The sequence below is a fragment of the Bombina bombina genome, chromosome 8 (genome assembly GCF_027579735.1).
Source record: "Bombina bombina isolate aBomBom1 chromosome 8, aBomBom1.pri, whole genome shotgun sequence".
Taxonomy (NCBI): Eukaryota; Metazoa; Chordata; class Amphibia; order Anura; family Bombinatoridae; genus Bombina; species Bombina bombina.
Window position 1 is genome coordinate 24,981,995 of NC_069506.1, and position 16,892 is coordinate 24,998,886.

General features: G+C 43.6%; 1 protein-coding gene across 1 annotated transcript in view; it reads left to right on the forward strand.

Moving 5' to 3' along the window:
- Positions 1 to 16,892, forward strand: part of PHC2 (polyhomeotic homolog 2) — a 218,668-nt gene that overhangs the window by 211 nt on the left and 201,565 nt on the right. Inside the window, exon 1 of the mRNA XM_053690193.1 lies at positions 1 to 377. This exon is cut by the window's left edge and continues 211 nt beyond it. The gene's annotated coding sequence lies outside the window, so the exon portion shown is untranslated. The remainder of the gene's footprint in view (positions 378 to 16,892) is intronic.

Consider the following 16,892-nt stretch of genomic DNA (forward strand, 5'->3'; position numbering starts at 1 on the left):
CAAGACTGGCACTCCAGTGGTTTGGTGACCGTACATTGCTGCAGCAATTAATATCAGCTTGGTATTGCTTATCTTTCTTTTACAGGAATTTATCTAATAATTAGTGTTGCTTGTCCCAGATTAATTTCTATAATTGTATCCTGATAACGTATCACAGTGTATCCCTTTCTGGGGCCCTGGCAATTATCAAGCACAAAATCACCCGGCTGGAAGCGTTTGGGTCTGGATACAACTATTGAGAAAATACTGAATTCTTCATTTGTTCCTGTGTTTGGTTAAGACTCTTCTGGCAGTAAATGTGTTTGGACAACAGAGAGTGTCGGCCGTATTCACCCCAGTTCTTCAGAGGAGAGCTGTCTGCTGTTTTACATATCCAGGTAACATTCACTTTCCATTTCAATTTATATGGTGTTGGTGACCTCTAACTGCAAAAGACTGTCTACATAGCAATGTTAAACTTGAGAAGTAAGCACCTCCCCTTGCGCCACTCTATTTTTAGGTAAATGTTTAGACTGCACCCAGTTATTAGCCTTAGTCAGGGTATCTGCTGTACGATTACATTCAGCTTACCACATCTGCTGGGTGGTGGGACACACTTCTATCCCTTATTTTGCAGTGAACAATTTCTGCTCTGTACAATGATACACTTTCGCTGGGCTAGCATGCTGCTGTATATAATATATGGTATAGAATTGTTTTCTCTTTGTCAATCTACAAAAAAAATATCTGTAACAAGTTATAGCCTCACTACAAAGGGTTAAAAAAATCAAAATAGATATTTAAAGTCCAACCACTAGAAATCATAAACTGGTTCCCTTTAGCTCAATACTACAAAAGTGTAAGCTGTCACCTACTGTCCAGCATAATAAAGTGGCACCTAAAGGTAGCTGAGAATTAAATATTACACCTGGCTTAAAACAACAAAGACTTTTTAACCTCCTGCCCAATCAAACAGGAGGTTAAAAAGTCACTTATAGCCTCAAACCACAAAGATTTACAACCTATACCCAATAGGGGAAAACAGATATTACCAATGATCCTACACTACAATAACAATATCTCATTATATTGTGAAACTTCTGTTTCACTGCTGGATTCTTCCACATCTGCAGCCAGGTATGGCATTTAAATCATTACTTTCTCATTTGAAATCTGAGACTCCATGAGCACAAAAGAAGCTCTTGTTAGGCAGATTTTTTCCCCAGTTGCGTCTTGTGTTGTAGAATCTGTAAAGTATGTGACAGTTACTATCTATACTTCTGCCCCTTCCTTACCACACCATACCTGCCCCACAGATTGTAAACCATTGTTCGCTGTATCAAACAAACATGGTGGTGTTAATGTTCCCCACTGTATCAGCCAGACATGCCCCAAGTATGAACCCCCATCACACTAACTCTGCAACACTGTACCAACCAAACCTGTCCCACTTCATCACATCAATTCCCCCAGTGCTATCAACCAAACATGCCCAATTTTGTCAAGAAATGTGCTAAATTGTACCACACAAAATCTGCCCCATTATATCCTCATAATCTGCCGAACTTTATCAACCAAACCTGCTTATTTACACCATGCAAAACCTGCCCCTCTGAATAGCACCAAAATCTTCCCAACTGCATCAATGAAACCTGTCCCAAGTCTGCTCCACTGGATCAATCAAGCATGCCACACTTCATCAAACAAAGTTGCCCTAGTCCTGCAATTAAACTTGTCCAGCTGCACTACACCAAATCAGCCCCAATATATTAATAAAACTTGCTCAGATATAGATGCCACATATGCCCTATTGTATGAACCAGATTTGCCCAGCTGTACCTGTTGATGTAATGCAGTGGGACAGGTGTGGTGATATCCAACCTGCCTATGTGCCAAGCCTGCCCACCACCTGTATAATAACATACCTCCCCATGAGTACTCCACCAAGGCTTCTCACCTGGGTCAAACCAAATCTGCCAAAGTGCACCACATCAATCCTGCCCACCTGGTTCATACTAAACATCCTCATTTGCAACCCACCAAGCTTGAAGAGCTGGACCATACCAAACCTCTTCATGTACAACCCACCAAGCCTACCCCACAGTGAGTCCCACCAAACCTGTCCTAATGCAACAGAATGAATACAGCCATATATAATACAACAAACCTGGTCCAACTTATCAACCAAATGTTGCCCATTAAGTAAAATGAGCATTAGTTAGACATGTACATCCCTTAATCCCAGGCTATTTTATACCAGGTATGCAGATGCATATCTAGAGACTCGTGTGACTTGCACAGAGCCTTGCTCACGTTAGAGTCATCTCTGTCCCATAATGTCCCACTGCATCACATCAACCTGTCCCTCTGTATCACATCAACCTGTCCCACTGCATCACATCAACCTGTCCCTCTGTATCACATCAACCTGTCCCACTGTATCACATCAACCTGTCCCACTGTATCACATCAACCTGTCCCTCTGTATCACATCAACCTGTCCCTCTGTATCACATCAACCTGTCCTACTGTATCACATCAAACCTGTCCCACTGTATCACATCAACCTGTCCCACTGTATCACATTAACCTGTCCCACTGTATCACATCAACCTGTCCCACTGTATCACATCAGCCTGTCCCACTGTATCACATCAACCTGTCCTACTGTATCACATCAAACCTGTCCCACTGTATCACATCAACCTGTCCCTCTGTATCACATCAAACCTGTCCTACTGTACCACATAAACCTGTCCCACTGTATCACATCAACCTGTCCCACTGTATCACATCAACCTGTCCCTCTGTATCACATCAAACCTGTCCTACTGTATCACATCAACCTGTCCCACTGTATCACATCAACCTGTCCCTCTGTATCACATCAACCTGTCCCTCTGTATCACATCAACCTGTCCCACTGCATCACATCAACCTATCCCTCTGTATCACATCAACCTGTCCCACTGCATCACATCAACCTATCCCTCTGTATCACATCAACCTGACCCACTGTATCACATCAACCTGTCCCTCTGTATCACATCAACCTGTCCCACTGTATCACATAAAACCTGTCCCACTGTATCACATCAACCTGTCCTACTGTATCACATCAACCTGTCCCTCTGTATCACATCAACCTGTTCCACTGTATCACATCAACCTGTCCCTCTATATCACATCAACCTGTCCCTCTGTATCACATCAACCTGTCCCACTGTATCACATCAGCCTGTCCCTCTGTATCACATCAAACCTGTCCCACTGTATCACATCAAACCTGTCCCACTGTATCACATCAAACCTGTCCCACTGTATCACATCAACCTGTCCCACTGTATCACATCAACCTGTATCACTGTATCACATCAACCGGTCCCACTGTATCACATCAACCTGTCCCTCTGTATCACATCAACCTGTCCCTCTGTATCACATCAACCTGACCCACTGTATCACATCAACCTGTCCTACTGTATCACATCAACCTGTCCCTCTGTATCACATCAACCTGTCCCACTGTATCACATCAACCTGTCCCTCTATATCACATCAACCTGTCCCTCTGTATCACTTCAACCTGTCCCTCTGTATCACATCAACCTGTCCCTCTGTATCACATCAACCTGTCCTCTGTATCACATCAACCTGTCCCTCTGTATCACATCAACCTGTCCCACTGTATCACATCAACCTGTCCCTCTGTATCACATCAACCTGTCCCTCTGTATCACATCAACCTGTCCCACTGTATCACATCAACCTGTATCACATCAACCTGTCCCACTGTATCACATCAATCTGTATCACTGTATCGCATCAACCTGTCCCACTGTATCACATCAATCTGTATCACTGTATCACATCAACCTGTCCCTCTGTATCACATCAACCTGTCCCACTGTATCACATCAACCTGTATCACTGTATCACATCAACCTGTCCCACTGTATCACATCAATCTGTATCATTGTATCACATCAACCTGTCCCACTGTATCACATCAACCTGTATCACTGTATCACATCAACCTGTATCACTGTATCACATCAAACCTGTCCCACTGTATCACATCAGCCTGTCCCTCTGCATCACATCAACCTGTCCCACTGTATCACATCAACCTGTATCACTGTATCACATCAACCTGTCCCACTGTATCACATCAACCTGTCCCACTGCATCACATCAACCTGTCCCACTGTATCACATCAACCTGTCCCACTGCATCACATCAACCTGTCCCACTGTATCACATCAACCTGTCCCACTGTATCACATCAACCTGTCCCACTGTATCACATCAACCTGTCCCACTGCATCACATCAAACCTGTCCCACTGTATCACATCAACCTGTCCCACTGCATTACATCAACCTGTCCCACTGTATAACATCAACCTGTCCCACTGTATCACATCAACCTGTCCCACTGCATCACATCAACCTGTCCCACTGTATCACATCAACCTGTCCCACTGCATCACATCAACCTGTCCCACTGCATCACATCAACCTGTCCCACTGTATCACATCAACCTGTCCCACTGTATCACATCAACCTGTCCCACTGTATCACATCAACCTGTCCCACTGCATCACATCAAACCTGTCCCACTGTATCACATCAACCTGTCCCACTGCATCACATCAAACCTGTCCCACTGTATCACATCAACCTGTCCCACTGTATCACATCAACCTGTCCCACTGTATCGCATCAACCTGTCCCACTGTATCACATCAACCTGTATCACTGTATCACATCAACCTGTCCCACTGTATCACATCAACCTGTCCCACTGTATCACATCAAACCTGTCCCACTGTATCACATCAACCTGTCCCACTGTATCACATCAAACCTGTCCCTCTGCATCACATCAACCTGTCCCACTGTATCACATCAACTTGTCCCTTTGTACCACATCAACCTGTCCCACTGTACCACATCAACCTGTCCTACTGTATCACATCAACCTGTCCTACTGTATCACATCAACCTGTCCTACTGTACCACATCAACCTGTCCCTCTGTATCACATCAACCTGTCCTACTGTATCATATCAACCTGTCCTACTGTATCACATCAACCTGTCCTACTGTACCACATCAACCTGTCCCTCTGTATCACATCAACCTGTCCTACTGTACCACATCAACCTGTCCCTCTGTATCACATCAACTTGTCCCTTTGTACCACATCAACCTGTCCCACTGTACCACATCAACCTGTCCCACTGTATCACATCAACCTGTCCCACTGCATCACATCAAACCTGTCCCACTGTATCACATCAACCTGTCCCACTGCATCACATCAAACCTGTCCCACTGTATCACATCAACCTGTCCCACTGTATCACATCAACCTGTCCCACTGTATCGCATCAACCTGTCCCACTGTATCACATCAACCTGTATCACTGTATCACATCAACCTGTCCCACTGTATCACATCAACCTGTCCCACTGTATCACATCAAACCTGTCCCACTGTATCACATCAACCTGTCCCACTGTATCACATCAAACCTGTCCCTCTGCATCACATCAACCTGTCCCACTGTATCACATCAACTTGTCCCTTTGTACCACATCAACCTGTCCCTTTGTACCACATCAACCTGTCCCACTGTACCACATCAACCTGTCCTACTGTATCACATCAACCTGTCCTACTGTATCACATCAACCTGTCCTACTGTACCACATCAACCTGTCCCTCTGTATCACATCAACCTGTCCTACTGTATCATATCAACCTGTCCCACTGTATCACATCAACTTGTCCCTTTGTACCACATCAACCTGTCCCACTGTACCACATCAACCTGTCCTACTGTATCACATCAACCTGTCCTACTGTATCACATCAACCTGTCCTACTGTACCACATCAACCTGTCCCTCTGTATCACATCAACCTGTCCTACTGTATCATATCAACCTGTCCTACTGTATCACATCAACCTGTCCTACTGTACCACATCAACCTGTCCCACTGTATCACATCAACCTGTCCTACTGCATCACATCAACCTGTCCCTCTGTATCACATCAACCTGACCCACTGTATCACATCAACCTGTCCCACTGCATCACATCAACCTGTCCCACTGCATCACATCAACCTGTCCCACTGTATCACATCAACCTGTCCCACTGCATCACATCAACCTGTCCCACTGTATCACATCAACATGTCCCACTGCATCACATCAACCTGTCCCACTGCATCACATCAACCTGTCCCACTGCATCACATCAACCTGTCCCACTGTATCACATCAACATGTCCCACTGCATCACATCAACCTGTCCTACTGCATCACATCAACCTGTCCCACTGTATCACATCAACCTGTCCCTCTGTATCAAATCAACCTGTCCCACTGTATCACATCAACCTGTCCCACTGTATCACATCAACCTGTCCCACTGTCTCACATCAACCTGTCCCACTGTCTCACATCAACCTGTCCCTCTGTATCACATCAACCTGTCCCTCTGTATCACATCAACCTGTCCCTCTGTATCACATCAACCTGTCCCTCTGTATCACATCAACCTGTCCCACTGTATCACATTAACCTGTCCTACTGTATCACATCAACCTGTCCTACTGTATCACATTAACCTGTCCCACTGTATCACATCAACCTGTCCCTCTGTATCACATCAACCTGTCCCTCTGTATCACATCAACCTGTCCCACTGTATCACATCAACCTGTCCCACTGTATCACATCAACCTGTCCCACTGTATCACATCAATCTGTATCACTGTATCGCATCAACCTGTCCCACTGTATCACATCAATCTGTATCACTGTATCACATCAACCTGTCCCTCTGTATCACATCAACCTGTCCCACTGTATCACATCAACCTGTATCACATCAACCTGTCCCACTGTATCACATCAACCTGTATCACTGTATCACATCAACCTGTCCCACTGTATCACATCAATCTGTATCATTGTATCACATCAACCTGTCCCTCTGTATCACATCAACCTGTCCCACTGCATCACATCAACCTGTCCCACTGCATCACATCAAACCTGTCCCACTGTATCACATCAACCTGTATCACTGTATCACATCAACCTGTCCCACTGTATCACATCAACCTGTCCCACTGTATCACATCAAACCTGTCCCACTGTATCACATCAACCTGTCCCTCTGCATCACATCAACCTGTCCCACTGTATCACATCAACCTGTATCACTGTATCACATCAACCTGTCCCACTGTATCACATCAACCTGTCCCACTGCATCACATCAACCTGTCCCACTGCATCACATCAAACCTGTCCCACTGTATCACATCAACCTGTATCACTGTATCACATCAACCTGTCCCACTGTATCACATCAACCTGTCCCACTGTATCACATCAAACCTGTCCCACTGTATCACATCAACCTGTCCCTCTGCATCACATCAACCTGTCCCACTGTATCACATCAACCTGTATCACTGTATCACATCAACCTGTCCCACTGTATCACATCAACCTGTCCCACTGTATCACATCAACCTGACCCACTGTATCACATCAACCTGTCCCACTGCATCACATCAACCTGTCCCACTGTATCACATCAACATGTCCCACTGCATCACATCAACCTGTCCTACTGTATCACATCAACCTGTCCTACTGTATCACATCAACCTGTCCCACTGTAGCACATCAACCTGTCCCACTGTATCACATCAAACCTGTCCCACTGTATCACATCAACCTGTCCCACTGTATCACATCAACCTGTCCCACTGTATCACATCAACCTGTCCCTCTGTATCACATCAACCTGTCCCACTGTATCACATCAACCTGTCCCACTGTATCACATCAACCTGTCCCACTGTATCACATCAACCTGTCCCTCTGTATCACATCAACCTGTCCCACTGCATCACATCAACCTGTATCACTGTATCACATCAACCTGTCCCACTGCATCACATCAACCTGTCCCACTGTATCACATCAACCTGTCCCTCTATATCACATCAACCTGTATCACTGTATCAAATCAACCTGTCCCACTGCATCACATCAACCTGTCCCACTGTATCACATCAACATGTCCCACTGCATCACATCAACCTGTCCTACTGTATCACATCAACCTGTCCTACTGTATCACATCAACCTGTCCCACTGTAGCACATCAACCTGTCCCACTGTATCACATCAAACCTGTCCCACTGTATCACATCAACCTGTCCCACTGTCTCACATCAACCTGTCCCACTGTATCACATCAACCTGTCCCTCTGTATCACATCAACCTGTCCCACTGTATCACATCAACCTGTCCCACTGTATCACATCAACCTGTCCCACTGTATCACATCAACCTGTCCCTCTGTATCACATCAACCTGTCCCACTGCATCACATCAACCTGTATCACTGTATCACATCAACCTGTCCCACTGCATCACATCAACCTGTCCCACTGTATCACATCAACCTGTCCCTCTATATCACATCAACCTGTATCACTGTATCAAATCAACCTGTCCCACTGCATCACATCAACCTGTCCCACTGCATCACATCAACCTGTCCCACTGTATCACATCAACCTGTCCCACTGTATCACATCAACCTGTCCCACTGTATCACATCAACCTGTCCCACTGTATCACATCAACTTGTCCCTTTGTACCACATCAACCTGTCCCACTGCATCACATCAACCTGTCCCACTGTATCACATCAACCTGTCCCACTGTATCACATCAACCTGTCCCACTGTATCACATCAACCTGTCCCACTGTATCACATCAACTTGTCCCTTTGTACCACATCAACCTGTCCCACTGCATCACATCAACCTGTATCACTGTATCACATCAACCTGTCCCACTGTGTCACATCAACCTGTCCCACTGCATCACATCAACCTGTATCACTGTATCACATCAACCTGTCCCACTGTATCACATCAACCTGTATCACTGTATCACATCAACCTGTCCCACTGTATCACATCAACCTGTATCACTGTATCACATCAACCTGTCCCACTGTATCACATCAACCTGTCCCACTGTATCACATCAACCTGTCCCACTGTATCACATCAACCTGTCCCACTGTATCACATCAACCTGTCCCACTGTATCACATCAACATGTCCCACTGCATCACATCAACCTGTCCTACTGCATCACATCAACCTGTCCCACTGTATCACATCAACCTGTCCCACTGTATCACATCAACCTGTCCCTCTGTATCACATCAACCTGTCCCACTGTATCGCATCAACCTGTCCCACTGTATCACATCAACCTGTATCACTGTATCACATCAACCTGTCCCACTGTATCACATCAACCTGTCCCACTGTATCACATCAACCTGTCCCACTGTATCACATCAACCTGTCCCACTGTATCACATCAACCTGTATCACTGTATCACATCAACCTGTCCCACTGTATCACATCAACCTGTATCACTGTATCACATCAACCTGTCCCACTGTATCACATCAACCTGTCCCACTGTATCACATCAACCTGTCCCTCTGTATCACATCAACCTGTCCCACTGTATCACATCAACCTGTCCCTCTGTATCTCATCAACCTGTCCTACTGTCTCACATCAACCTGCCCCACTGTATCACATCAACCTGTCCCACTGTATCACATCAACCTGTCCTACTGTATCACATCAACCTGTCCCTCTGTATCACATCAACCTGTCCCACTGTATCACATCAACCTGTCCCTCTGTATCACATCAACCTGTCCCACTGTATCACATCAACCTGTCCCACTGTATCACATCAACCTGTCCCACTGTACCACATCAACCTGTCCCACTGTATCACATCAACCTGTCCCACTGCATCAGATCAACCTGTCCTACTGTATCACATCAACCTGTCCTACTGTACCACATCAACCTGTATCACTGTATCACATCAACCTGTATCACTGTATCACATCAACCTGTCCTACTGTACCACATCAACCTGTATCACTGTATCACATCAACCTGTCCCACTGTATCACATCAACCTGTATCACTGTATCACATCAACCTGTCCCACTGTATCACATCAACCTGTCCCACTGTATCACATCAACCTGTATCACTGTATCACATCAACCTGTCCCACTGTATCACATCAACCTGTCCCACTGTATCACATCAACCTGTCCCTCTGTATCACATCAACCTGTCCCACTGTATCACATCAACTTGTCCCTTTGTACCACATCAACCTGTCCCACTGTACCACATCAACCTGTCCTACTGTATCACATCAACCTGTCCTACTGTATCACATCAACCTGTCCTACTGTACCACATCAACCTGTCCTACTGTATCACATCAACCTGTCCCACTGTATCACATCAACCTGTCCCTCTGTACCACATCAACCTGTCCCTCTGTATCACATCAACCTGTCCTACTGTATCACATCAACCTGCCCCACTGTATCACATCAACCTGTCCCACTGTATCACATCAAACTGTCCCTCTGTATCACATCAACCTGTCCTACTGTATCACATCAACCTGTCCCTCTGTATCACATCAACCTGTCCCTCTGTATCACATCAACCTGTCCTACTGTATCACATCAACCTGTCCCACTGTATCACATCAACCTGTCCCACTGTATCACATCAACCTGTATCACTGTATCACATCAACCTGTCCCACTGTATCACATCAACCTGTATCACTGTATCACATCAACCTGTCCCACTGTATCACATCAACCTGTATCACTGTATCACATCAACCTGTATCACTGTATCACATCAACCTGTCCCACTGTATCACATCAACCTGTCCCACTGTATCACATCAACCTGTCCCTCTGTACCACATCAACCTGTCCCGCTGTATCACATCAACCTGTCCCTCTGTATCACATCAACCTGTCCCACTGTATCACATCAACCTGTCCCACTGTATCACATCAACCTGTCCTACTGTATCACATCAACCTGTCCCACTGTTTCACATCAACCTGTCCTACTGTATCACATCAACCTGTCCTACTGTATCACATCAACCTGTCCTACTGTATCACATCAAACCTTTCCCACTGCATCACATCAACCTGCCCAATAGTATACAGAGATACCTATTGCCTTTTCTCCTATTTGTTCATCATCATTATCTACACGCTTAGTCAAGCATCTACTACACCTTTTTTCTCACTCACACTTAACCCATCAATTGTAGACTATTTACAGTAGGATAGTCCTCCTCCTGTATAAGTTCCATTGTCAGGTCTAATTACACTTCAATTAAAAAGTATTCAAATCTGGCGATTATTGTGAAGCTTCATAAATAAATGATAATAAGAATCACATCAGACGTCTTCCACTGCGTCTAAAATATATTGTGCACATCATAAAACCTACTTGATGGACAGCATATGTTTTCTGTCTTAGAGAAACTAAATGTATAGCAACCTCCTACCCTGAACCTCTCACTAATGCAACAACGTCACTTAGTAATGCTTCATATTGTCCCTGGGAACCTAACAGTCACTAAAATGACTTTCAATGAAAATTGGGGACACCTGGTTGTCCTAGACAAAATAGACCTGGGTGAAAGGAACAGTAATCTCATAGCTCATATCTGATATCAAGCACTGCATTGCAAAATATGTTTGTTAACATTATCTACATGAATATGGTAATATTAAGAGTGATTCAGGGTAACATTTCATGAAAAGCCAGGTGGAATCCCAATTACTGTTTCCATGTTTTAATGTCACATGCTTTGTGAAAGCTTCAGCATTATTCTGAGCATTGCTTTAGTCATGTGTCATTTGACTCTGCCCCCTACAGTGCACGCGCACAAGTGCATTTTGCAGAAGCTATAGCCTAGATAGCACCTTCCATAGAGGGAAATGCTCAGGGCGGAGCTTGCAGAAAACAAAACTATGCCTAAATTAAAGGGGTTAATGAGGGTTAAAACAGAAACCCTTATGCAAGTAAGTCTTGACTACATTATATATTTAGAAACTTATGTTAATTCATACTGTTTTATGTCCCTTTAAGCTTCTGCTATGAGCTAGCTAATCACTGAATAGAATGTTAGTGGATTTGTTTTTATATTTGTATTGACAGGCCTGTTTATTGGCCAAAAATGCGTTCAAGCTTCATTTCATTACCTTTTTAACTATAGTATGTGCAACAAATATCACAGTTTTCCTTTGTTTGTTTTTTTACGAATTGTTATAGTAAATTAGGTGGCACCAGAATATTGTGTAGTTCCCCAGTTCTGTTATATGGTGACATAATTATCACATTTTTGGTTTTCTGTAGAATGTTAGAAACTCAGGTAAATTTCTCTATATTTATGAGAGAGTCACTTCGATTTCTCTGAAGGGCATAGAAAACAATGTCCAGAGGTATTTTACAGCAAAAGCAGTATATTGTATATATAATGTTTTATTCTCTTTAATTAGCCATTTTACAGTGAGATTGAAAGTAGAATTATATGCCCCTTTAATTTATCAATTAGATCTTCATTTTGTGTGAGTAAAACATAAAATATTATTCAAATATTGCCCAAAAAAGTGACACATAAGTCTGTTATAGATTTCTATACTTCTTTTTCTCCATTGATCTCTATGGGTGAATACATGCGTGAAAACCTGTTAGGTTTTTCTCGCTATTTGGGTTAACGCTAGTGCAAAATAAAAAAAATTTGGAATGTGTAATATGAATGCAACCCGGCAAACTCAAAAATAACAATCCTAGCGGAGTTTTCACTTACGCAAAAAAAATACTGTGCCACTGGTAATCTGTCCCTAAATACACATTGAGGCCAAATTATGAAAGTTCTCGCAGACCTGATCCAACAGTGTGGATCAGGTCAGCAAGACCTCGCTGAATGCGGAGAACAATACGCTCTCCATATTCAGCATTGCACCAGCAGCTCCCAAGAGCTGCTGGTGCAACGCCGCCCCCTGCTGACTTGCGGCCGAGCAGGGAGGTGTCGATCAACCCGATCGTATTCGATCCGGTTGAATTGTGGTGATTCCTGTCCGCCTCATCAGTCTTTAGACCGCTGCTTCATAACTGGTGTTTCTGGCGAGTCTGAAGACTCGCCAGAAACACGGGCCTTCAAGCTCCATCCGGAGCTTGATAAATGGGCCTCATAGGGTACACTGCAGGTATCTGAAGGAGAGTTACTGCTACTGTAGGTGTGCTCAGCAGTTTAATGTCCTGTTAATATGTGTAGCGTACAGGACAGAAGGAAGAGAGGGTCTGTGTCAGAAATGATCAAGTCATTAAAGCTACACCAGAACAAGAGGTCTTCATCCCAAGATTGGGTATTGTGTAGCGGGTTCAGGATTCATTTGCAGAAGCACTTCTTTACAGAAAGGACGGGTGATTCATGGGGGCATAATATGTATCAAGCTTCGTATCAAGCCTGCAGGCTCGCCAGAAACAGCAGTTATGAAGCAGAGGTCACAAAGACCGCAGCTCCATAACCTGTCCGCCTGCTCTGAGCAGGCGGACAGACATCGCCGGAAATCAACCCGATCGAGTACAATCGGGTTGATTGACACCCCCTACTGGCGGCCTATTGGCTGTGAGTCTGCAGGGGGCGGCGTTGCACCAGCAGCTCTTGTTAGCTGCTGGTGCAATGCTGAATATGGCGAACATATTGCTCGCCGTATTCAGCGAGGTCTGGCAGACCTGATCCGCAGTGTCGGATCAGGTCCACAAAAATAGAGTAAATAGTGCGCTAATGTCAATGAAAAAAGGGGAGGGATAGATCAAACACCTTACTGAATGGGCCTAGATCCTTCAATCTAAGCTGGAAATGTGAGTAATATGTAGAGGGTAGTAAGGGCGCTAAAAGCTAAAGATCTAAGGATTGTCTATTAAAATGTTAAAGTGTCGGTATCTTATTATTGAAGATCTTGTTTTGTATGCTAATACTAACACAAACACATGTGATTATATAAAATAGTATTTATTAGGTACAAATAGCAATTTCTTATTCCGCTAATTTTCATATATAAAATAGAGACGTCTCTCTTTAAAAATGGGGATCCCACCACTTGACTAATGTTAAACAGATACTATCTAAAAGTTATAACCGATATAGTATATCAATCCTATAGCAGTTTTGTAACAATTCTCACAATAATAAAATAATCATAAAAAATAAAGATAAACAATAATAATGCAGAAACTTTTCATATAGCAGAAAGTTTTTCCAGCTGTATAAGTATTAATGTAGCTGTTTATGTTATTGGAGCGTTGCTGTATAAATTATATAACACAATTACCAACTGGATAACATCTTGAAAATCACAGTCTTTAAATGCAGGGTATTTTAGTTGTTGGAACGGTACTATACAAATTAGATGACACTTTTTCGTTTCAATAACTTCTTGGAAATCACAGTCTTTTACTGCAGGGAATTATGTGAACGTCCTGCGTTAAGGATATCAATAGGTGATAATTATGCTTCTCGTGGTAACATACCTTTTTTCTTCGGTATCCAGGACCGTAAGATGTGTTCGATCTCCTCCGGTTTTTTCGCGGCTAGTCTTTGTCTGGTGTCTGGTGGTCTGACGTCACAGCCGGTCACTCATAGACTCTGCCCTCAGGTCCGCCAGACCTTGTTAAATATGCCCCATGGAATAGACTTTCAGCAGAGGTTGTAATGACAAATAATGCAGGGGAATTCAGGGCTACTTGGGGTAAGCAATATTAGGGGTAAGCAATATTATTATATCCTAAGAATTAATTAAGCTTTTCACTTACACATAAGGAAATATGATCATGTCTTTTTGTTCTCATCTGTCATTAGAATATATATTTCTGGGTTCATTTTTACTTTTTCCCCCTGTGATACTATGGGCTGTGACTATTATTTCCAGCCTTACGTATTGTACAGCCCTTACATATAGTGTATAAGTATAAATATATATATTGTTAAAGCAGATCTGAAAAAAACAACATTGCAGAGCGCAAGCTGAGTGTGCAAGAGATCAGCTGAGCGATTTTTCCCTTTATGGCTCATATAAGTCTCCCTCCATATCTGTCCCATTAGGCCAGTGTTTATGCTTTAGGTTGCATTTCCTGCCAGCATCCTAACAGATCCCTCACTGTTACAGACCCAGCGGATACACACCAATAAAGACCGACAGGCAGACTGATTTACTGGCCACCATTAAATCTTTTCCTTTCTTGTCCCGGATTCCCCATTTCACTAGCACCTTTTGATGAGGCTGAGAGAAGCTGGGGAGGGGGGAGGCCGAGCTCTCAGAAGAAGGGTCTGGTCTTTGGCCTGTCAGGAGTGTTTTCTTTTGGGTGATTTACTAGCAAGCACCCTTTGAATGTAATACTCAGCACAACAAGGACACAGTGACCCAAGGCTTTTGAGAGTTATGCTCAGATAGACATCAGATCTGGGGTAGACTTTGTAGGGGGGAGGGTCTGCTAGCTAAAAAGGCTGATTCCTTCGGGGTCCAAAACTCTGAGACAGAATTCTCTAACACGAAAGTCATTCTAAATGGGCAATAATTAGTTATTTACTTTTATACAAGTGGATTTTATTATGATTTTTGATTCTCTGAAACAGGAACGGTTGCAGCGATGACAAAGATATCACTAGTATGTATTTTGCAATACAACCTTAAACTAAATAAAAATAAATATTATATAAAGCCTGCCAAAAGAAAACACTCAGGGTGTCACTGACCTATTCACCTTCTCCAAATGCACCCAGACTCCAACCTTCAGAGTCTCTGGGCCCAATGATCAAATCTTCACAGGCCCAGACGTAAATAACCTCACAGGGGCTGCCCTCATGGAATTCTATTAAAAAATGGCTGTCCCTGCGAGTTGTGAGATGTCTCCCCTAGAAAATAATCACAGGAGAGAGTGAAGTTAACAGGGAGCAGGGGGCACACTTTAAAAATTAAATCTTGCATCCAATATGAATCAGATTACTCTGCTTTCAGCATACAGGCCTCTATTTATCATAGTCTGGTGGACCTGATCCGACAGTGGATCAGGTCCGCCAGACCTCGCTGAATACGGCGAGCAATATGCTCACCGTATTCAGCATTGCACCAGTAGCTCACAAGAGCTGCTGGTGCAACGCCGCCCCCTGCAGACTCGCGGCCAATGGGCCGCCAGCAGGGGGGTGTCAATCAACCCGATCATACTCGATTGGGTTGATTTCCGGCGATGTCTGTCCACCCAGCAGGCGGACAGGTTATGGAGCATCGGTCTTTGTGACCGCTGCTTCATAACTGCGGTTTCTGGCGAGCCTGCAGGCTTGCCAGAAACACGGGGCATCAAGCTCCATTTGGAGCTTGATAGATAGACCCCACAGTATCTCAGTCACCTCTATTTTTGTATAAATGTGCTTTTGTATGAGAGTACCCTATGAGAGTAACAAGTGTTTTGCATATTTTCACATGATTTCGCCACCTTTCAGTTTACGAGAAAAAACAGTGAAATATGCAGGAGAAAAATTTTACAGAACACTCCAGATCAGGCAGATAACTTTCATCTACACCCATAGAATACCCCTGTTCAGCCCAATGGAAATGGGGATACTCAACAAGGAAATAGAACGATTGGAAATTCTTATTATACATACAAATTTCACATTGTTTTCTGCATGTGCCGTGTAGTTTTATAACAATTTTTACTGTACACCTTAAATATTTTTTCTGCCTAATTTCAATACAAATTTTAAGTTTTTCAGAACAATTTCCTTTAGATTTTTAATGCGATTAAACAACACCAATTTTAACTGTATATTATGTCAATATTTTGTATATTAATTTTATATGATTTTTAAATTGTGATTTTTTTTGTGAGTCCTATGTAATGTATGCATCGCCTTCAC